A 24,551-nucleotide genomic window follows, 5' to 3' on the forward strand; every position below is an offset into this window, starting at 1 on the left:
CTCCAGTCTTTGTAATATTCTTGCCACACTAACATAACATATTTGAGCTTTTTGCATAACTCTTGTGCGTTTTACGATACTTGCTCTTACAACGAATTATGTACACATACCTGCACATTCAATGTTTGGGGAAGCACTGTAGTGCCTGCAATTTGCAGGCAGTCCGGTAGTGCCTCCCTAAAGATCATCCACTGGAACTTCTGGGACAAACCTAACTGCAACTCTAGTGAGCCTCCTTGTGGGTCACGATTGTACCAACCACATACAGCAATTAGGTGCATAGCTACCACCAGCACTACTCTGCGGTCAGGAAATGGTAAGGGGTACATCACTATGTAGTTGCTCTTCATGAATGATTTTCTTGCAATATTAGGCCAATGGCCATGTTCTCCAAACATCCAATTGTTAAAATGTATATTAAACTGCAATATATGCATGTATTTTTGCAATGCAGGGCTACGGACCCTCAGAATCCTAAAACCATTAACCACTGCACATGCAGACCTTCCAGTGCCACAATGCCCGATCAATGGCTGATGAGCATTTAACAGATGACATGTAGCAACATTGAAGCAGCTCCATTAAAATGATCGCTTTACAAACAACCTAAAATAACAATTTGCCTCAGTTTTACAAAACCTTACAAGTGGATAAGCTACAAAACAAACCTAAGCATTTGTGACTGATGGATTTGCTAAAGAGACAACACTTTTCATTCTGAACTTTAGCGAATTTAAGGAAGCTTTGCATTGGAACATAAACCGAGGCAACGTGTATCGGAGCATAAACAGTTATTTGGAGAACAGAGGTTACTGTTAATGTAGACCAGGAGGGCTACTTCTCCCATAATTGCTGCATTTCGGCATCAAGCATGTCCCCGTAAAAGGGTGAAGGTGGCCACTCTCCTGTATAATCGGATGTTTTGGTTTTCCCTGCAAACGGAATCGTGTCTCTTGCTTCAGCTCATTAAAAATATAGATTAGGCACCAATGAACAAAGACACTAATTTGTTTCATGTTTTTTTAATAACATTTCATATACAATAGACAAATAAAAGGCAATTTATCCCAACAAACTTGAGTGTACACGATCTGTGCAGTGTTTCGAAGGCAATGATATAAAGCAGTATCTAACCCCTGACTGCTCCCTCCTTCCCCAAACTCCTCCTCACCCCGCCAACACCAGAAACAGAGATTCATCTAGAAACAATGTAGACACAATTGGGGGCATTTCCTGGAGACATGACCCAGGTCAACCTAAACGACGAAGCTGCCAAAAATACACTGACCCAAAACAGTGACGAGTCCAATCAAGGCGCAAGTGCTGAAATGTTACAGGCGAGGGCATCTTAGGTTCCACCCGATGTGTGGTCTATGCTATGCCAGCACTGCCACACAATCTACAACTCTTACGGCAGTAGAATTAACCCTCCCTAACACCACATAAATGTGTTGGAGAAAGGATGGGGGTGGTGTTGGAAAGCTGATGCCTTAGCAACTCCTCTGCACTCCAGAGTGGCAGACGGGAACGCCAAACAATTGGGCCAGGAGTGTAAGTGTCTGGTAATACACCACCCCAGCCAGATTTCCCTGGTAACCGTATAAAAAAAAAAACTGTCACAGGATGTGCATTCTGGCCCCAGAGCAGAAGCCAGGTTTCCTCTTGGAGTTGTTCCACTGCCCACCCCACAACACCTGGGGAAGACTGTAAGAAGAAAGAATTTTGAGGATGTGGGCGCAGAAGACATAAGCATCAAAATGCTACTGATGGAAAAGCAAGGAACCGGCAAATTCAAAGCAAAGACGCATGTCTTTTAGTGAGAACGGCAAGTGGGTCCACAAACACCAGCCCAAATAGTGAACAGTCTCAGCAGGGTTTCCAACTTTGCACAGCTATGAAATTCTCACTTCCATTCACTGCAGATACAAACGGCACCAATGTGAACAGTGGGGGCTGGCAGGGAGGATGGAAGTGAAGGTGGGGGGACTGCAGCAGTGCTTTGGACAGCTGCACTATTATGCAATGCCTGGGCATGGAGGAGAGAAGATGGGAGAGCAGCATCATTAGCGGCAGAGAGTACAGCACATCACTAGCACATCCATTTTAAGCAATAACGTTAGGTTAAGAGCACAGTCCGAAAATTCCAGAACAGCTATGGCATTCATAGACAGAGCCCATGGTCCTTTCCACAGCACAACCTGCGAAGGTTGCAGAACCCCGCTTTTGGCGAGTAGGCAATCATCCATGCCTTATCCATTGGCCCCTCCTCCGACACTGCACCAGCACGGGCAATTTAAGCATAGCTTTTAATCGCCACTGTTGAGGTGCCCAATTTCACCAAACTAGGCTGCTAAACATGAAGACTGGCAGCATTTGAAACAGCAAACACACCAGTGACATCTGGGACTATGACAGTCCAGTTCTGGTGCTCAGGAAAATGCTGCTTTTTAGCCAATGTCATTTTAATTTTAATATTTTTTTTTCAACTATCTGGTGTGATATTTTCTTGAATGATCAGCCACCTCTCAAGCGAACTCCACTAACATATGGCAGAGTAGCGAGAAGAGGCAAGTACTGGAAACTGCCATGTCAAGCAGTTGTCGTTGCCACCTTCCTCAGGTCCCATTACAGAAAAGGCAACAGGTAGCTTAAGGCACCATGGATACAATAGAGATCAGAACCACTGAATAGTACACACTATTCAGGATGTTATGAAACAGACTCATGCAAACACTGCCCCAATATCCTCAGAACCAAACAATTCCACCCATAACCAATCCATCCAGACCCTACCCAGAGTGCATGCTACACCTGGATCCAGAAAAAATGTTTTGCTTCGATTTCTGGATTATTAAACCCTTCTTAAAACTGAAATGTATGCTCGTTAATAAAAGTTTGTTCATATTCTCATTTCACAATTAACTGAGGGGGGAAATAGCCAGAAAGGAGTGTTAAAACCCGTAATCCTAGTCCGGCAAGGGAAATTTCATTTTTTTAGTGACCTTTAGGAATATTCCTTTGGGCAAAGGATGGATTGTGCAAATTTGCTTTTCTCAAAATGGCAACTTTCTTTGTTAAAATTAGAGACCTCCATAGAAAACAGAGTGTCTGCACCTTGAAAATTGAGGATCATAGAACCCACATAATGTCTTGCTCATCGGCATTTCAGGTATAATTCAAAGCATAGTGATCAGTGACCGATAACTTGACAGTCAGATGTGGATTGCATGGGGGCGGCTGGATAGAACAGGTTGTCAAGAAACAGGATTCCATCTAGCTACAATCCTATTCCTAAATTTCTATCAACGGATCATCATTTCATGACCACTCTAATAGATTAGCAATCAATACTGTGAATATTCATAGGGAGAAGTGAACCTGAAAGAAAACGAAAATAGGACTATTGTCCAATCCAGGGGTACAAAAACATGCTCCGACGAAGTGAGTACATTTGCTGATTGCAGCACATGCAATCCTGTAGTATTTTATGTCGCACAGAAGCTAGAGAAGATATTAGATCAACTATATGTGAAGTCTGTTTCGCTGGGAAAATGGATTATAGACTACAACTAGTAGGCCAACTGCTTTTCATGAAAGCCCAAAATGGTAATGAGCTGGGAAAGAGACGTGGGCCCAATTTGCTTAGGAGGCTTGCATTTTACTAAACCTTCTACCTTGTATGGACAAACTGTAATCGAGAAGGCATTTAATAACTGTGTACATTTTACATGCGTTAAGAAAGAGGGCTACTAGGTTTAGAAAATGCTTGTAAACAACCCAAAAAGGCTTTTGATCAATTTGTTAACAGAAGTAACTAGGCTTTTATTCAGCATTCTTCTGTAAGAGGCAGATAAGACCCCCCCCCCGCTTCCCGTTCCCCCAACTCATCCTTTGACAGAGTACTACATGCAGAATTACACAGAGTAATTCCTGTAAGCAGTGGATAGAAAATCTTAATTAAACACAGATTCTGGAGAATGATCGCCTCAACCTTTTTCAAGCTGTCCGTGCATTTATGCTTAAAGTGCAAATGGCTTGGGAGTCAAGCACTTGAGTTTAAAATTGTCAAGTTGGCAATCACTTTCTTTATGGATAGAAGGTCCTGCTGCATAGTAATCTCACAAGAGGAACTTTAAATGGGTAGAGGAGACTGGGTTACCATAGTTGGCGGAGACTTAGAAAGGAGCCTAAGGGAACATTCATGTGTGTAGGTTTTCGCTTTGGAGTAACACTCCAAATCTGGCCTATTAGTGAAAAGACAGGTACAAATCTTCCTTCATCACTAATGCAATCTGGCATCCCTCAAAGAGTTTGAAAATCTAGATGCATAATTTTAACCGTGAAACTTTCGAGGTGTCTCAGTAACAAGGGTTGTAGAAGTAGTGGTGACCAAAGATCCACTCAAGAATATATCAGGCACGATTGTGAAGTCCAGCATCAATTTTATGTCATTCAAGATACCAACTGGCATGCTAAAGAAAGACTCCTATTGCCGTTTGGAAATTAGGATTTGGTCCAGTGCCAGAGAACAATTACAAGTGCTCCAAGTATCCCGGTAGAATCCCATCATGCAGCCTAGTATAGGAGAACTGAAGCAAAAGGCCATTATAATAAACAAGGCCTTCACAAAGCATTTTGACGGAGGAAAACTCTCCCCTTCAACAGAAGCACTAGCTGATACCCTGTTAATCAAGGATAAGTGTGCTGAGTTATGCTGAATGAGATTGAAGAGTAAACTCAGTGGGAATAGGAAGGCAGCGTTTCAGAACTAAACAAATGCTTGTCAGGACAGATCCATAGTGGTACTGGAAAGCAAAAAGGGGAAATGCTGGTGAACTAATAGTTACAAATGAGGGGGTGGTGAGGGAATCACCTCTGTTCATGGAAATGGAGATATAATAGGTGCGGAATTAAGAAATATAAACATGGCCTTTTACCAGAGCCATGTGACCAATGGTAGCAATCTCACTCTATACAGTTTAAAAATGAACTAACATTTGAATGTCAAGTCCAAGTAAAACGTCTTCAGTTGCCACTACATTTTAAAAAGATAAGGGTCTGGAGGATATGCATCTCTCTTTCAAGAAGAAAACGGGCTTTCCTACTAAAACTCATACATGGCAGCCCACATTAAGCAGAGGACTGGCCCAAACAATGTAGGGGCACTTACAGGCTTTTAATTTAGTTGAGGATTTAGTGGTTTCCAAATATATATCCAAAAGTCTTGTGGGGCAAGGTACTCCCATTTCCCTGTGAAGGAAACTGCACGAGGGAATAATCATTTTAGAGGACTCTTCTGAATTTGCTAGATGAACCTGGGCGCAAGGTTCAGCATTGTTACAACCCTGCCCCGCTGGAGGAGGAATAATCCTTCAGAGGTAGGTGCTGCCTCCATGACCACAGCTACAACAAAGCATTCAATGACCTACTGTTATTGACGGGGAGGGGGCAAGGAGGATCAAAAGAAAGACACCCAGTGAAGTCCAGCAGAGACGCAATCAAAACGGTGGCTAAAGGAATGACTCCCTCATTCCCCTGATTGTTTACATGTGGCTGGAATGGGTCTTTCTTTGTGTAACAGATAACCTAAAGCAGACCCAACAGATGTTGGTGCCAAGTCTTTTCCAGCTCTGCCACCTTCAGGCTAACGTAGGACATCATGCTGCAATGTGGGCAAGCACTCAATTTGTAGCTCTTCTTGCAGAAACAAAATACATAGAGCAAATTCCCCATACTTTTTAACACTAACATTGGAGTAGTCAATCCTAAAGAGGTTTGATGGTCAGACAATTCTGGATTTCTGAGAAAATCCTGCCAGTAATCACTGATCTGAATGAAAAAAATGAAAGACTCGGAAGCAGTAAAATGTGTCAAAATACGTAAAGGGTACAGATCTGGTGTAAGAAACCCTAAGAAGGGGAAGTGGGGTGCAAGAACGTCCAGCTGGGTGTAGCTAAAAAGGCTTATACATAGAACAAGCATTTGAATTTACCCATCTCAAGAGGAAATCTAGAACAAAAGGTGGCTGCTGATGAGCAAAGTATTATGTGGCTTCTTCAAGCTTCGTTTTTGTCATATGCAAATCAAATGGTTTCAATGTTTAGAATTGTATTGGCCAGTGGTCCAAGATCTGCCCTAGGCATGTGTGCAATTCTATGATAAAGATTAACCTTATAATGGATCAAAAGCAGAAGATAATTGTTCAAAATAACTGTAAAAGTACAACAGGGAGGCAGCATTAGAAGTCAATGAGGAAGGGGCAAGTCATAGAAGACGCACCCACAAACCAATCCTACTGATCACATACTGTACGAATATACACAACAAACTACACAATTCTTCTCAAATTGAACATAGAAAGACTGCTGCACACCCAAACGAACTGACTCCTTAAACAGTGTTTGATAACGAGAAAGAAACCAGCCAGAAAGATATTGTAGAAAGAGAAAGGAGAAGGATGAAACAGGTAGATGCAATAGAGCAGGAAGACTTCAATGCACTCAAATCTAAGTTATCACCATGCCAAATGTACGCCAAATACCAATCCATCAATTGCCAAACAAAAATGTATCCTGAAAAAATGAATCCAGTTTATTTAAAGCAACCAAGAGGAATCGATGAACAGTGAGGATTCTTGATAGCCTGTTTCACGTCAGGGGCTTCTAGGCGTCTCAGCTTCCTGAATGGGCTAATCTCATGATCATGCTCCAAGGATACCTACCTCACCACATGTTTTAAGACACTCAACAGCTATGTTCAGTTGTGGAGAAATGGACACAGCCTGCCTAAAATGTGTTTTGAGGGGTGGAACTCTGCTTCCTTGGTGTACTAACCTTCGGACCAAATCAGGATGCAGGATAGACAACCACCATAGATCCTCAGGTGGAGGGGGCCTGAGCTTTTTGTTATAATGAAGGTTGACCCGATAACTTTCAAGCTAAAGTGTCTGATAAATGCCAATGTAGATCAGATGATAAATTAACAGTCTTGTTTGAACTGCCCCACAGGGAGAGGCCATTGCAGCAACACAGTGAGCAAAGAAGGACATGTTCAATCCAATTGTGCTGTTGTCAGCTGAACAAACCATGGGCAGCCAGGTACTGTGGAGAATCTGTATGCTTAGTAGGACCTGTGCTGCCGGTCTGAAGAGGGTCACAAAGGTTCTGGATGCACGCACCCACACAAACACCATCCTCCGTGAAGTCTGATAAGAATCAGAGTCCATAATACAACTATAAAAGAACAGGATTATGGCAACTCATGCCACAAAATGTTCAAGCACCTTAAGCCAGCAGATACTGTGTCCGACTGCCTCCAAGGCGAGGAGGGGGGGAATACCAATATAGAGCTAAGTGTTAAGGCAAATGGTGAAAGAAGCATAGAGGATGGTTTCGCCATTGCTCAACAACCTTATGTGGCTCGGAATATGTCCCCCTTGCTCAGCTCGGTTCCCTCATGTTCTGTGGTTTGGTTTATTGTCCTTTTCTGTTAAATGTCCCATCAGTCAGTGCGGGTATTTCCAATGGGCATGGAAGTTCGTCTGACACCACCGCCCCTGAAAGAGAATATATAACTTTAACAAATGAGGCAAAACAAGCAGAGCAAATACAAGTTTCATACAAAGCATCCACCTAGCCTAGTTCAAACATACAAGAGCAACACATATTCCTCTCCACATTCCAGGCAATGGTAGACCTACAAAAGGAACACAACCCTTCTGCACAACCTAACCAATGGCTGTTATCAGTTGGTGTTGGGAAATTTTGTGTGTGTGGTTTTCCTCCCTTAGACCTCAATGGGACACCCTTTCTTTTTGCTTTGTTTTGAACCCTGTCCTGAGTTTTTGGAGGCGACTAAAGTTTTCTGCTTTACGATCATTGCCCGTTGGCTCATTCTTATCGGGAAACTGTTTAGTCCCTGAGATTATCAGCACTGAGAGGCTATGTCTCGCTTTGTGAATTCTTGTATTGTTACAAATGCACACATCACTTTACAGTGAAGTTCAGTGAGGACATTTTGTTTCCTACTTTTTTTTAATATAATGTCATTTTGGTTCCTTGTACAATGTGCCCAAGACAAGCTGGTCACAGCTACATTTGTACTGTTTGTGTCATTTTACCAGTGCACTTTTGCATTTACTGTGAATGGGTACTAAAGGTGGCTTGCAACCAGAGATGGCCGTGCCACAAGTTTTTTTGTTTGTTCTTTGGAATGAATTCCTGCCTTTTATGGAAATTTCTACTGGGGAAAGCTGTGGCTTTCACAGGCTACGGGCGGTTACTAGGTGTGGCCAGAGGAAGGGGCTGGGACCGTCTAGTCCCAGTCCAAATCCCTGGTGTTTGAATGCTTGTTGCTGGGCAGATCTTGTGGCCAGTGGCTATCCATGATTGATAGACACTGCCTGTTTAAATTGTGCAGATCATTACCATTGGTGGGCTTGGGCGTGCTACCAGCCTGAATCTTGGATAAAAGGAAGGATCTTTCAACTTTTCATCAAATCATCGTTGGAGCCAAGTCCCACACAAAGAAGAGCAGCCTGCTGATGACCCGAAGACTACCTTTGCAGCTGGCAGTGCTGTCCTGGTGAATCCCTGCTCCTCTGCCTGATCTTAAGAAGACCATTGTTGGTGCTTCAATCCCTGTGGGAACAACCAGACTAAACCCATGCTCAGTGATCCATGCTGGCAGATCCTTTGGAAGTGTCTCTGGATCACCTGGTGGACTGGGCAGCTCTATCCTGCGCTACCTCACTGCAGCCGTTGTGTTCAGAGTACATCTTTGGAACTTTGAGATTCTTCAGTTTATGGAACAAGATGCCGCTTCCTGCACTTTCATATTTCTTGAATGTACGGAAACTGTGCTGGGCCTGCTCATGTATTAGTCACTGGAAGATTGCCTGTCGTTTCCTGACTGTGGTGACACCCTTGGCAAAAAATTACTTCCCCTAAATCACTCTTTCCTGACTTTGGCCAGTGGAGGCCTGGTTGAGGAACCCTTCCTACAACTATCCCAATGACTGGGATTTTGTGATTTTACTTACTGAACTTTAACATTTTGACTCTTGTTAATCAAAACCACTGGCCCTGCCAATCTCTTTAAAAACCTACATTAAAACTACTTTGGAACTGGTGACCTTTGGGCACAAGGTCCCAAACCATCTTAGGGTTGGACTTTATACAAGCTAGGAAGCGGTTTTAGGATGGTCTTGAAGACCTTCTAAGGCACATAAGCACTTACCTGTGTTTCACTTGTCATTTAATCTAATGGTATTCCAGTTCTCCTAATGGCTAGTGTATATGTCCGTTTATAAGGTTTTACTTGCTTAGTGTGTATTTTAAAGGCCTAATACAATATTGTATTTGTATACTTTCCTGTCTAACTTAAAGTATTGGTGTTGCTCTCTGTGGACTCATTTTAGCACTAGACCACTCGCACCATTCCTGAGACTATGCATTGTGCTTTGCTACCTTACATTTGGGTTTGGCTAACATTCCCTAAAAAGACAGTAGCACTAATTACATTGTGGGGTGGGGAATGTGACCTGCTGCTTAGATCTATACGCTGAAGGCATGTTAACCAACTGAGCAATGTTAGCAGTTAAAACCCTATTCACTTTGAGGACTAATGTGGTGAAATCATAGTCCCCCCACCCCCAATTGAATTTAGAAATTAAATATTTGATTTATTCTGTTGTCTTTAACCATCTTGTTGAAGTAAAAAGAAACAAAATTAGCCAAGAGGTGATGTGGTCTAGTGCAGTGTTTTGCATACTTTAATGTTCACTTACTTTCTCCAATTCACCAGTGTAGCGACACATTCTCAACATTACTAGATTGGTTAGGACTCCCAATTGATTCACCTAGCCACACCAGACTATCCCACCACAACCTTCTATCAACCCAAGTAGGGACCTGACATGTGATTTTCCGAAACCCTGCGTCTACGTTGCTGACAATCCTGGAAACTCGTATTCCAATGCTGCATTTAACAGGCTACACTGTGGAAACCTGGACAAACTACAGCTCCTTGGGCATCAGTTACTATATCTGTCAAAATAGAGCCTTTAAAGACGACAGTGGCAAGAAGTGTTCCATACAAATTATGCTATAAATTAGCCCTCAACTCTAACGCAAACCGATGTTCGAGGCCTTACTGTGTGCCAGCCTTGTAGGCTAAATGTAAAGTTGTAACTACTTTGAGGTGCTCATTTCCCATTAGTTCTGTTTGTTCCCAGGGGCTGGGAGGAGGACAGGTAAAAATAGAATATTGCCAACAATGGGGAGGCAAATACCCAAAACAGAAGGATAGCTATTTAGCACAGTGGAATTAAACTAAGGATTTGCTGATCATTTGGCCCCATTTTGGCCCTTCGTGAGAAACCTTTAGAATATGTCTTATTTATTTTATTTATTTATTGGCTATTTGTAAGGCACCTATACAACAAATGGTGTGTCAAGACACCACAAGACTAAAAGTTTGCGCGAAATGCAAAGTGCTAGGATGGGCAGGTGGTGCATGGTAAGTGGAGAGTGCGCCAGTTAAGTGGGGGTGAGGAGGGGGGGGGGAAGAAGGTGGTGGGGGGAAGAAGAGGGTTAGGAAAGTGCAAAGGGGAGGCCAGGAAGACAAGTGCCAGGGATTGCATGGTGTGCAGGGGGTGAGGATTCACATGCTAAGTGCATGGAAAGGGGTGGACTGGGCAGGAGCAGGTGGGGCCTGGTGCCCTGTAGAACTCATAGGGAGACCAGGCAGCCAGTCACTGGTAGAGATGATGGCGTTAGCAGTGGAGGGGGAGAGGGAAGAAAAGAGAAAAGGAGGCTCTTAAGGAGCTTCCAGAACTTTAGGAGATCCGGCTCAAGCCTGAGAGTGGCAGGGAGACAATTCCAGAGGGATGCTCCTGCGGAGGAGAGAGACTAACTCCCCACTCTCTGCTTAGAGAAGCATCTGAACTGCAGAGAGTTGGAGGTAGAAGACTGAAGGGCTCTAGCAGGGAGGTATTTAGGGAGAAAGAGTTGGATGTAACAGGGTCCCAGGCCCCAGAAAGCCTTGTGGATGATGCAGAAGGCCTTTAACATGATCTTCGCAGCAACCGGGAGCCAGTTGAGATAATTTAGGGCTGGAGAGATGCAGTCCCTAGGCTTGAGGACAAGGATAATTCTTGCAGTCCTATTCTGGATTAGTTGAAGGGGACGAAGGGAGGATAGAGGAAGATTGAGAAATAGGTTGTTGCAGTAGTCCAGCATAGACAGGACCAGAGCTTTGGCGCCATTGACTTTCTGGGTGAAGGCGAGGAAAGGGAGAATGCCTCAGATGAGGCACAGCTGATGGTGGTCTTCTTGGAAAGGTGTGCAATGTGAGGAGAGAAGGAGAGAGGAGTCAAAGAAGACAGCTAGGTTTTTGCCTCACAAGAGGGTGAGGGGAGGAAATCCATGGAGTGCAGCCAGAGGTTAGGAGGGAGCTGGGGTCCCTATGAGAAGGATCTCAGTCTTACTGGCATTAAGGCAGAGATCATTGGCAGCACACCATGCCTAATTAGCAGTCGGGGATTAGAGGAGGAGGCAGTGGCGGGAAGCTTGAAGAAGAGCTGTGTGTCGTCTGTATAACACGAAGTGAGAAGAGAAGGAGGAGATTAGGTGGGCCAGAGGGGCAAGGTAGATGTTGCAGAACCACAGCGAGAGGATAGGGCCTTAAGGGACACCGCAGGTGGAGAGTGTGATAGGAGAGAGAAAGGGCCAATTGAACCTAGCAAGGTCTGTTGGAGAGAAATGAGGTCAACCAGTCCAGAGTCAGGCATGTGATTCCAAGGGTATCCCAGAGCCGATTTATTAGGGTGGAATGATGGACTGGGTTGAAGGCAGAGGAAAGATCCAGAAGGATAAGAGGGTTATGGAGATAAGGTGTTAGTTAGCAGGGCAGGCGGGGCAGACCGAGGGCTTTTTTAGGAGAGAATGCACAAGGGGAGTGCTTGAGGGGTAGTGGGAAGGAGCCAGTGGCAAAGGAGGGATTACAGAAATCTGCCAAGGCTGGAGCTATGGAGGCAATGTTGTCCACGATAGTTCTGGAGGAGCAGGGGAGCACCTGTTTGGACGAAGTAAAAATATGTGAGAGCAGCCTTAAAGCAACCGTGGGCGAATCCTATGGTGTAGATTGGTAGAATGTGGTGTCTTGATGAGGTAAGAGGCAGCAGTGAAGGATCCCTGCTACTGAGGCTGCCCAGTAGAAAAACTAGAATTTTAGAAAAGAGTTGGAATCCATTTGTTGCGCCAATTAAGGTTTGTTTTTAATTAAGGACTTTCAAAGTTAAACTGAAGAAAAGAAATTTGAATTTTACATGTTGCCAATTGTGGCAAGTTTTAGTTTAGCTTCTCCAAAAACTAATTCTTTTCAATGTTTAGAATCATATTTAAGATAACATACTCCGAAAGGTATATCCTCAACACGTGTTTCCCCGCATTAATTTATGCGGTTCATCAGGAGGAAAAGTATACTGTTATGTAGTCTAGTCACCAATTGCAGTTTTGGTTTTCTTTTTCAGATTCAATAGTAATAGTAGTACTCCACTTAGTTCAAATTGCTATTGGTGGAGGTACCAAAATGTTGTGGCTAGCAGGGTTTCCCCATATCATTTTTGTACATTTCACAAAATTTACAAAAATTATATGGGGATGAGGGAGCTTGCTGCAAGGGAAAAAGAAACACCCAGCCTGAAAAGGCCCCAGGTTTTGGGAGCTCCGTCCCCGGGGCTTCGTTGCCATCTGCCCGACCACTCCACTGCAGACAATGCAAACGCCCAGATAAATCAACGCCTCCGTCAATAAGGCCCTGCCAGTAAGGCCCACTCCGTGATTCAGGCACTGTAATCCACCCCAGCAAGCAGCAACGATAGACCATGTGGGCCAGTAAAGACATCACTGCATCTCAATCAAAGAGACAAGGAGGGTCAAATCCCAGAGGCTGCAAGAGCATGGTTTTGCCTGCAATCAATCCTTCCATTTGAGGCTAAAAGCAGAAGTTGGGGGTCTGGGGCACGCACTAAGTGCAGCATTAAGGGGACAGAACAGAGGTGACAAGGCCCGCCGCGCACCCCCACATGCCTGCCCGGAGCCATCAGGTGGCCAGACCAGAAGCCTGTCCGCGGCCGGGGAGCCGGGGGACACATACAAGATGCAGAGCTAGCCCCCTTAACACTGTGAACCATTCTCTCTGAGCTGAGGCTGAGGCTATTGCATGCTTAGCTGGGCATCATTTCATCGTGGTGAAACGATACACCACCACAGCAGGCACAAAGTAGCGCCGAAACCAGGGAAACACCAGCACTACCAACCAGGTCGTAAGCTGCCCACCTCCAGTATCGGCTGATCCTAGGAGCATTTTCCAGGTGAATTAGATCCCGCAACAACACTCAAGTTATAGGGATATCGTCGCACAAGCCTCAACATAGCTGCCCACACCTCAACAGACCCACTGTATATTCCAGGAGCAGACCAGGATACTTCCACAAAAGCAGACATTTGCCTACTCTTGGATGAAATCAGGTCCCTAACTAGCAGTATGGCAAATATGGTAAATGCCCTACAAGACGGAGTGGGCCAAATTGAGGACAAAGTTGAAGCCCTAGAGAACTATCAATTGTCAACTGACCTGGTAGAAATGAATACAGAGGGTGGCTTCCAAGACCTATAGCAAAGGAACGCAGATCTAGCGGCAAAGATCGATCTTGAGAACAGGGAGAGGAGATGGAATTTTCAAATGCAAGGCCTCAAGGAAACACCAAACGAAATCCCATCAAGCATGGAAAGGTAGGTGAAAGCCTTGGTCAATTCTCTATTCCCCCCCCCCCCCCCCCGACACTGGAACTTGAGAACGAGAGAGTGCATCGATCAGGAGGCCCTCAAAATGGACCACGGTCTGTTCTGGCTAAATGCCATCACTACAGGCACAAGGTTATATTGTACAACGGGCAAGAGAACAAGACCACATCGTCTTTGAGGGCTCACGTGTTAGAAATGTCCGGGATCTCTCAGCATCTACCCTCACCAAAAGCAGAGATTGCCGCCCCCTAACCACATGGCTACAAGAACAGAACATCTGATATAGATGGGGGAATACCCCTTTGCGCTGTCCTTCGAACACAGCAACGAGGAATACAGGGTGGTTTCGGCAGAAGAAGCAAACAGCGTCTGACAGCGGGAGTGAGTGGAGCTGACATGGAAGAACTACCGTTGTGCTCGGAACCATCCAGGAAACCTATGGGCCCTTTACCTAAGAGGGGGCCTGCAAAAGGTACAAGGCAGTTCAAGAGATCCAACACCCCATGAGACGCTGGTGGTACATAAACCGACATGACCGGATCACCTGGCGGTCGAAGGAAACAAGGAGGAACGCCCTGCCACGCACTTGGAGCTTTCCTGCAACAGCAGGAGCCCCAACCTTGGTCTGTGAACTAAGACCAGATCTTCTAGTGTTCTTTTTGCATTTATCAAACCAGGCTAAACAGTTAAGTGCTGGTATTGAGATAAGCGCCGGACATGAAGTACATTGCAATCTGAAGTTATGGGGTTCAGAGTATTCCCTGCATTGTGGCCCTATGTTTTTTCCGAGGGCGTCTCCAGTCTTAAGGGGAATTTGTCTTACCTTCTTTTTGGGGCTTCTTGGGGGTAGGGGTGAATTGAGGGAGGACTAATGGGAGTGAAGGGGTCAAACACAAGGAAGCTTCAGCATACATCACTAACTTAATCCCGTACGCAGTACACATACACGGGTAGCACATCGAAAGAGACGCAATATGGGCCAGGTCATAGCGATTGAGAATTTAAGAAAGCAAGCAAAGCCACAAGTATGGTTTACCATAAAAATATTAGCAAACCTGGGGTATGGCAAATAACTTGGTGAGATTCGGGTCACTAAATGTGAAGGGCCTTAATTCCTCCCAAAAGAGATCAATGCTGATGAGCATTCAACCAGACCAGCATAGTTGTACTCTTTGTACAAGAAGCCAGGTTTTGAATTGGAGAGGAAAGTCTCCTGAAGGGAAGGCACTTGGGAGGAGCAATATGGGCATCGGGAGCAGTCAAAAAGGGAGGGGGGTATTTTATTACAAGCATCATTGAAGCTCTAAATCTCACACCCACAGAAATTCGGATGGGAGGTACCTGGTAATAAATGGCATCATTCGAACCAGGCAAGTCAGATTGTGCTCCGCGTATGCGCCCAACAGCCAACAAATCTCATTTAGTAGATAACTCTTTGCCTTCTTAGAAAAATTGAGAACCGAGGATCTAATCTGTGGGGGTGAAGGGGGGTTTCAACATGGTGATGGACCCGGCCATGGACTGGGTTTCATCCAGGAGGCGAGCTGTACCACCACAAGGGAGGGGTCTTTCCAGCTCCTTATGCAGGAACATTTCTTGATAGACACATGGAGATCCCGTCAACTACAAACAAAGCATAGATTATAATTTTTTTTTTTTAGAGGCGGCACTGGAACATAATGTAGAGAGGGCAGCCATTGAACTAATGGGCTGGTCAGACCACAACATGAGCACCTGGACTTCGGTACAAGCACGAGGATGGATAAAAAGTGGATCTGTAACGATACACACTGTTTAAAAGATCGGGTCTTTAGGGAATCACTTGATGCTGCCATTAGGGAATTATTTAAACAAAACATAATGGATCCTTCCAGAACCATAGTGTGGGAAGCGGCGAAAGCAACAATGAGAGGGCTTCTGATAGCGCAGTGGACATTGACAAAGAGACCCAGACTCCTGCGGGAGACCAGTCTGAAGGGAGAAATTATAAAAAAGAAAGGCAACCTGTTAGGAGGGGTAGGAGATGCAGCTAAAACATTGGCAGATATAAAGGAGCTTAGAAAAGAGCCAAAAGAAGTGTGGAGTGGGAAAGCATTGACACACCTCCGATACACCAAGCAAAACCTTTATGAAAGATGAGACAAAGCCCACACCCTACTAGCTGTGAGTCAAAGAGGGCAAAGAGTAGTAGTGGAGGAAGTGAGTGCCGCCATCTCCAAATTGAAGGCAGGATCAACTCTGGAGCAAGATGGCTTTACCCCTGCTTTCTATAAGACTTTTAGCAGTGCCATTGCGCCCTTCCTGACACTAATGATATCATGGAAATGGGACAGGCCCAGCATCCTTCACGGAGGCTAGAATTATTGTTCTCCCCAAAGATGGAAGTGATAAGCTTGAGCGTGGCTACTACAGGCCAATATCCATGTTAAATGTTGATGCCAAAATGTACGCCAGCATACTTGCTAATAGGCTGTCAGTGGTATTGACAAAGCTCATATATAGCGACCAAGTTGGTTATGTAAAAGGAAGGCAGGGCTCAGATGACATCTGCAAAACCCTAGATCTAATTGTTTCGATTGACCCCCAAGACTCATGCACCACCCTAGTCTCGTAGACGCAGAAAAGGCTTTTGACAGGGTGGTGTGGCAGTTTATGCTGCAAGTCCTGCGGAAGGCGAATCTGGGTGCACACTGAATCACGGGGGCACAGGCCCTATATCGCAACACCAGAGCAAAGGTAGTGGTCAATGGGATGGCATCTCCCCCATTTGCCTTGAGTCAGGTAACCAGGCATAGCTGTCACTTATCGCCCTTGATTTGTGTGCTGGTGATGGAGCCTCTGGACCAATCCATCCGGGCAGATGCCTCACTCATTGGGATTAAAAGATTTGGGAGGGAATACAAGCTGGCTTTGTTTGCTGAGGTTTTAGTTTACCTGATGCACCCGTCCCGGGCCATCCCTGCACTTTCTGCCGCAGTAGAGGAATATGGGGCTCACTCAGGTTTTCCTGTGAATCGTAGTAAAACGGTTGTCCTACCGCTGAGTGTCGGTGGAACTCAGCAAGACAACCTCCTGAAAACCTGGGGTCAAACAAAAACACAATCACATTCGATACCTAGGGGTCACCATCACAAACGATTAGAAGATTTACATCAAGCTAACTATGCCCCACTCTGGACGGCGATTAAAGTGGACATCCAAAAATGGTCAAAACTAAATCTCTCGTGGGCGGGGAGGTTCAAAACGACTAAAATGAATGTGCTACCACGGCTTCTCTTCCTATTTCAGTCTCACCCAGTAATACTCCCAGACTCCTTTCACCTAGAAGTCAAACAGTCCCTATTACACTTATGGGAAGGGAAAAGACCATGAATCGCTTACAAAACTATGATCCTCCCGAAATACAGGCGGGGGGCAGGGTATGGGATATCCTGATATCTACGACTATTACAGAGCAGCACAGCTCTGTGTGCTACTGGACCATTTAAGGGAATCAGAGGAAAAGCAGTGGGTACAATTGGAGAAGAACAAGTTACTTAACAACTGTAACGTTTTCGACTGATGTTCCTCCCACATAGTCCTCATCTTAGATATATTCGTCAGCTTGCTGCTTCTTTTGGAAAAATTTTCGCCAGAGAGCGCTGTGCTCGAGGTCGCATAGCTTGGTCCCTCGAAGGCCTCCGAGCATCGATGTCATCCGTCGAATAAATGGCTTGAGCCGTGCCCGTTGGTTCAGTTCTGTTTTTTCAATATTAATGGACACATCAGTTGTATTCTGTGTCAGCAGATGTCAGGCTCTTAAGGAAGTACAAGTGCAACACGCTTAAGAACTGTACGGAGGGGTAGGTTGGGAGGGTCAATGAGGAATGCGTGGGAGGAACATCCAGTCGAAAGAACGTTACAGTTAGTAAGTAACTTGTTCTTCGAATGGAATGAAGGACGGCTTTTACAAAAAGGCCTCCTTGGTACGAAGTGGTGTCTAAACAATGTTTTGCAAAAGTGTGCATTGATGACCAAGTGGCCACAGCTCAAATGTCTTGCACTGGGACTCCCCTCTGAAGAGCCATAGAAGTTGCTATGCCCCTGGTTGAATGAGCCCTTAAACCATCTGGACGCTCCTTCCCAGCCAATTTGTAACATTCAGATATCGCTAGGATAATCCATCTGGGTATAGTTTGTTTGGACACACCAAGGCTCAATTTGTGTCCAGTATACCCGACAAACGTCTGATCGGTTTGTCTAAATCTTTCTAGTCTAGATATGTAGAAACTGGGAGCCCTTTTATGGTCTAGTCTGAAATCTTTCCTCCTCTTTACGAGCATGCGGAGGAGGATAAAAATATGGTAAAGTTATTTTTTGTGACAGATGGAAATCCGAAACTATTTTAGGTAGGAAAAAAAAGGCTTGACCTTTAAAACAACTTTATCTTTATGGAAATCCGTGTGAGGAGGCTTGCAAGAGAGCACCTGCAATTCACTCACCCTGCGGGCAGAAGTTAGAGCCACTAGTAGAACCATTTTAAAGTTAGGAGCCTTAAAGGGCAAGAATGTAAAGGCTCAAAAGGGGCACACAAACTTTAAAACTAAATTTAAATCCCAAATGGGAACTTGGAAAGGTGTAGGAGGGAACATATTTGTTAACCCTTTAAGAAATTGAATAGACATTTTGAAATATGAAACTTCTGAGGAGCGCTTGAAGATGGATAGCGCTGCCAAATATCCTTTTATAGCTGCAACTTGGAGCCCCGAGTAGATAGGAAAGCACCATGGGAGTGGTACATTGAAAAGGATCCACATTCTTATCCCTGCACCAGTTACTGAATTTTTTTCCAAAGACACCAGTATAAGGATTTTGTTGCTGGCCTTCTGTCTGAAAGCAAAATCTTCTTAACGTCATCTGGGAGGTCCCAATCCTTATATCTCAGCCTCTCAGAAACCAAGCGTGAAGGTTGAGTGTCTTGACCTCTGGATAGAGAACCAGACCTCCCTCTTGCGAGAGAAGATCCTCTCTTTGTGCAAGACGTATTGGAGGGCAGATGGATATATCCAGAAGTTCCAGGTACCACGTTCTCATGGCCCAGTCCCCGGCAATGAGGATCATGGTTTTTATGAACTTTCTCGACCTCCTGATTACTTGAGGAATCACGGTGACTGGAGGGAACGCGTAAAGGAGTGGAAATATCCAGTCCACTACGAACGCTTTGCCTAGAGCTCCTCTCGCGGGAAATTCCCTTGAGCAAAACTGTTCGCACTTCCGGTTGGCCCCGGTCGCAAACAGATCCACTTGAGGGGTACCATAAAAGGGGGAAGATCTCTTGAAGGACTTCCTGAGCTAGCTCCCACTCGTGGGAGACTGTGCCCTGCCTGCTCAGAGTGTCCGCCACTGTGCTCAGCTCTCCAGCTAGGTGAACTGCCGACAGAGATTTCTTCTTGCATTGCCCAGAGCCAGAGCTGCATTGCCTCTCTGCACAGTGGGAGTGATCCTACGCCTCCTCGTTTGTTGAGGTAGTACATGGCCACTGTGTTGTCCGTCATTATCAGGACATTCTTTCTCTGTACAGAGGGCAGCAAGGCCTTCAGCGCTAGCCCAATTGCCCTCAGCTCCAAAAGCTTGATGTGTAGTTTGGATTCCGATGGAGACCAACGACCGCAGATTGTCAGATCATTGGTGTGGGCTCCCCACCCCGTGAGTGAGGCGTCCTTCACTACAGTTATCTCCGGCCATGGTTGCCAAAAAGGTTCCCCCTCTGAGGATATTTTCCTTGTGAGCCCACCAAAGGAGATCTTGAGCCACCTTGGACGGGACTTGTTGAAGATCTGACATCTCCCCTGAAAATTGGGACCATTGAATCCTGAGGGATCCTATCCTCAGTCGAGCCTCTGGTACCAGAAAAATGCAGGATGCCATGAGGCCTAGCAACCTTAGGAAGTCGAACGCTGGTAGCTGTTGGGCATTCTGAAATTTTGTTACCATCTGCAGAATATGGTGAGCTCTTTCCTCGTGAGGCGAGGCTTTCCCTGAGGTGGTGTCCAGGACTGCAGCGATCAATTGGAGTCTTTGGGTCAGAATCATTTGTGACTTCTTGTAATTGAGGGAGAAGCCCAATTTGTTTAGGAAGTGACAGGTCATGGCTAGATGTCCCTGAGCCAGTTTGGGTGAACTTGCCCATGATTAGCCAATCGTCCAGATAAGGGTAGATGTGAATCCCCTCCCTTCTGAGACTCGCTTGCACTACCGCCATTAGTTTGGTGAAGACCCTCGGGGCGGAGGTCAGCCCAAATGGCAGAACTCGAAACGGATAGTGAGATCCACCAATTGCGAACCTTAGATACTTTCTGTGTTTGAGATGGATTGGCACATGAAAAAGCATCCTGAAGGTCCAATGAAACCAGCCGGTCCAGAAGCTGAAGAGCCTGAAGGATCTGAGAAAGGGTCACCATCTTGAACTGGTCCTTCCTGAGGAATTTGTTCAAATTTCTCAAGTCCAAGATGGGTCTCAAACCTCTGTCCTTTTTGGGAATGAGAAAATAAGGGGAGTACCAACCCTTGTTCCTCTCCACTACAGGTACATGTTCTATTGCACCTTTCTCCAGCAGGGTTAAAATCTCCTGCACAAGGAGCGGGTCTGGAATTTTGCCTTTGATGAAATGGAAGACAGTAACCATGGGTCACTATTTCTAGTGCCCAAGCATCTGACGTAATGCCCCGCCATTCGCCCAGATACTGAGTGATTCTGCCTCCCACCGGAGTCTTGTGGGTTAAGGCCTCAAAGTGGCTTTGCAGTGGCTGCAGCAGTGGCTGAGGAGGTAGTAGCCACTGCTGTGGCTGATCTAGCACCTCTCCCTTTTCCACAACGAAAGGGTTTTCTTTGTTGTCCCCTCTGAATGGCCTGCCCTCTCCCTTTTCCAAAAGAGGAATAGAAGTGAAAAGGGCAACTCTTCCAGGAAGATGACCCTGCGCAAGAGTGCTGTTGAGGTTGCCTTATAGCGGCGCTGAGTGATTTTGCTGCCGCTTTCGAGGTCTGCAGCTTCTGCAAGCTCTCGTCCGCCTTGCTGCCAAACAACCTAAAGCCGTCAAAGGGCATATTAAGTAACCTGGATTGTACATCAGATGCAAAACCAGATTTTCTTACCCATGCAAATCTACACAAGACTGTGCTAGATGCCATGGATCTGCTTATACTCTCTCCAGTATCCAGTCCTGACTTGAGGCACTCCTCCATAGCCTCCTTCCCATCCTTTACTATCGCCAGGAAACCATCCTGCTCCTCACCCTCCAGGATGTGATCAGCCGCTGCATCTAAACAGCTCCACAGGGTGTAAGTGCACCTAGCTAATGTACAAGTGACATTAGTATACTTAAGGGCCATACTACCAGTAAAAGCCTTCCTCGCCCAGGCATCAATCTTTTTATCGTCACTGTCAGGGGGCATAGAGGGATAAGCCGACTGTCTATTCGCAGTCGCAGCTTGGATTACTAACTTTCCGATGAAGGATGCTTAGACAAATATTCTGGATCTGAGGGAGCAGGTCTATACTTTTGTTAGGGAGAATTCTCTGTTTAGGCTGAATTTCCTAACCTAGTGAGTCCCCCAGCAGCTTTGCTGGATTTCTGGAGTTTATTTGTTTCTCCTGCCAAGACTGAGACTCTTTCTCCCACTCTTGGACATGATTTGTGGTGTTCCTTTGACTGTTAATGTGTTTTATGGGCTATGGGGTCCTTTAGGGTCTCATGTGTTTTTACTATGTGTGTTACACAGTACCCTCCGTGCAGTGACACCCCACCATAGACTCCATACCCTGGGACTGACTACTGTCTCCCAGGGCATGTAAAGTCACCATTGGCTTTACTAGTCCCAAATTATGAACAGAAACCAGTACAAACCATCATATTGTGGACGTACTGGTCGGGGCAATTCGATTGCCCCGGGGTCTGTTAGTCGAGGGGGCACGTCTCCGTCCCCCCTGATCGAGTTTTGGCTGGTGGCAGTGGATACTACTTTTTATATTCGACCGCAAATATATCTCTATGGGATTTTCCCATTGTTCGAGGCTACCAACTTTAATTATTTAATTCTCATAGCCTCGAACATACTGCCCGTTTATTTAATATTAATTTGCCGGTTGGTATTTTTTGCCAAGACTCAATTCTAAAATGGCGTTTGTGTTCTCTTCTGTGACTCCAACCCAAGTCGAGCCCTTTGTTCCACTTTTTTGGCGGGCTTCTCCACAGAAGCCTCCAAAAGTGGTGCCACTGTCTGTGTACCACAGGGGTTGTGGGAGGGGGTTTAGGCACCCTGGACTGAGTTACCTTGGTAACTCAAGTCGCACTCTTGTGTGATTGGCCCAAGTGGTGAGCAGGCCGGCTCACCAATTAGCATGTTTGATTGACAGCTAGGCTGAGTGAATGGGGGTGTGCTGCATAAAAGCAGGGCTTTTGGGACTGGAACTTTAGAAGTCGCCACAGGACCTGAGAATCCGACGAGGGAGAAGCTGAGCCGACCTGCTACGACGACACCACCGATGGAGCCCTGCAGAACCGACTCACCACTTCCCGACGGCAGAAAAGATCTCACGGCTGGAGAGTCTTCTTCCCCTGACTGGTGGGCACAACCAGTTTACCTTCTTTTCCTCACATCCCAGGACGTCTTGTGGTCGAACAGCCCGTGCCAAGCACCCCGGCAACCGGATAGCCACTTACCACTGGACTGCGAATAGAAGGACCGCTCCTTTTTGACCCGAGAACTCTGCGGCTGGTTTCTTCCCTGGCAGTGCAACGGACTCCTGTCTTCCTCCCCGACGAGATCCTCTCTTCCCCGGACGAAGCACCGACTTGCATCTGCTGCCAGGAACAACTGCCCCCGCTGGAGTATTCTCACCACTTTAAGGTACCGAGTCCACCAGGCCTCCCTTTCTAAAGATTTCTACAAGGTAATAATAATCCCTTAACATTCTGGACTGGGCTGGCCGCCTTGACCATCTAACTGGTCCCTTTCTTTTGGTCCAACTCTTTCTGAACCTTTGAGACTTTTGTGCATTTTTCAACCGTGTGACCTTGGACACATTTCGTTCTGATCCTCTTAAAGTGGATCCGGATTTCTGAACTCTAACTTCACGGTTTGACTCTGCCTTCCTCTCTTGCTGTATTCTTTTGAAAGTGTTGGGATCTGTTTCAATTTATGCTCTGCCTTTCTCTCCCTTTTAAACCAAATTATTAGAGTGCCATCTGCGTTAAGCGCTCACCGCTGTCTGAAAATAAGTGGGGCTTTACTTAAGACTGGTCTAATATTCTTTTAAGGGAGAGTATATCTTTTAGTGACCGTGTTTTTGAACTGCTTAATATTAGTGCCTGTGTGTTTTATTAGATGTGGTTTCAAATAAATAATGACATCTCTTTTACACCAAGCTCTGGTCAGTGTTTGCTTGTTCTACTGTGTTCTTTTTACCTATTGTGAATACTCTGTATACTGCCTAACTCTTCTTGAGGGAAGTCTGACTGCTCGGCCACAGCTACCAAGTGAATTTGTGTGGTACAGACTGCTACCAAGTGGGTTTACTGCCAAACACCTGTAGTCTTAAATCTTTTGCAGTGGTCCCAGAGGGAACTGCACAGGTTTCTGCCTAACAACTTTCCTACAAATTTCTTATTTACAGATGGTAGGGATTCAGGTGTCTCCCAATTTGTCATAATTCTCTTTTGAAGAGCCTTGTGGAAGGGAAGGACTGGGTCTTTCTGAGGTCCTTCATCAATAATGTCTTAAGTGGTCCTTGTCATATCTAGGGGACACTGACTTCCACCCCATAAAATCTATCACTCTTGCCATGAGGTTCCTATACCCCGGTTCAGCATGGTCTGTGGGGTCAAGCCTTTCAAAATCTACCTCAGATGAGGTATCTAGGCCACTGGCCAATTGTAGGCAGTCATAAAGGTCTGACATTTTTTAATTAGGATCTACCAGTTCCTCAGGGACTTCTCTTGTCCCAAATCGAACACCAGCTGATGTAATTTCCCCATCAGAGGTTTGTTCCTCAAAAATAGCAGACAGATCAAAAAAATTCTTGCCTGGGCTGAGGGTGGAAAATAATTTCTGGCAAAGGTGGAACAGACCTAGCCTTAGCCATAGTTGTCATCTTGGGAACCGGTATGAAAGATTTCCCAGACAAAGGAATCGACACCGGCTTCGACATACTCTAAGGAATCCCCAAGGTCATCGATGTAGAGTAAGGCTTTGACGCTGAAGGTATCGACGCTATTTTTTGGGGTCGTCGGACGAGTCGATAGCCGACTTCGCCAATGAGGATGCCATTTTCTCCTCAGGCAACCTCGATTTATGAACCAAAGGTTTCTGTACAGTCTCATGAGGCACTTGAGAATCATCGTTCGAGGACGCCCTCGACTTTGTCGGATTTAGAGTGAGACGTTTTAGATTTCCCTCTGTCACCTTTAGAGTGGACAGGGGCATGCTCTTCACGCAGTTTTTTTGAGGGCGTCGGGCCGCCTTCTCAAAATGTTTTACCATTGAAGCCCTAAAGGCCCCCCATTTCTTTGTGGAATCATGCTTCGAAGGACAAGAAATTAACCTTCTGTTGGGCGAGCAAGAAGAGGACGAAGATCTATGACGTGGCTTTTTTGATTTTTACGATGACGAGGCAGAGGACTTCTTGGAGCGACTTTTCCACCTCGATCGCCTCATGACGAGATTTAGATCGCAATTCTCTCGAGTCTTAACCTTTTAACAGACTT

General features: G+C 45.6%; 1 protein-coding gene across 1 annotated transcript in view; it reads right to left on the reverse strand.

Moving 5' to 3' along the window:
- Window positions 1-1,006: 1,006 nt before the first annotated feature.
- STX4 (syntaxin 4) overlaps window positions 1,007-24,551 on the reverse strand; it is a 499,563-nt gene continuing 476,018 nt past the window's right edge. The window contains exon 11 of the mRNA XM_069651919.1: window positions 1,007-7,555. The gene's annotated coding sequence lies outside the window, so the exon portion shown is untranslated. The remainder of the gene's footprint in view (window positions 7,556-24,551) is intronic.

The sequence above is a fragment of the Ambystoma mexicanum genome, chromosome 3p, assembly GCF_040938575.1.
Source record: "Ambystoma mexicanum isolate Mex_15411 chromosome 3p, UKY_AmexF1_1, whole genome shotgun sequence".
Classification (NCBI taxonomy): domain Eukaryota; kingdom Metazoa; phylum Chordata; class Amphibia; order Caudata; family Ambystomatidae; genus Ambystoma; species Ambystoma mexicanum.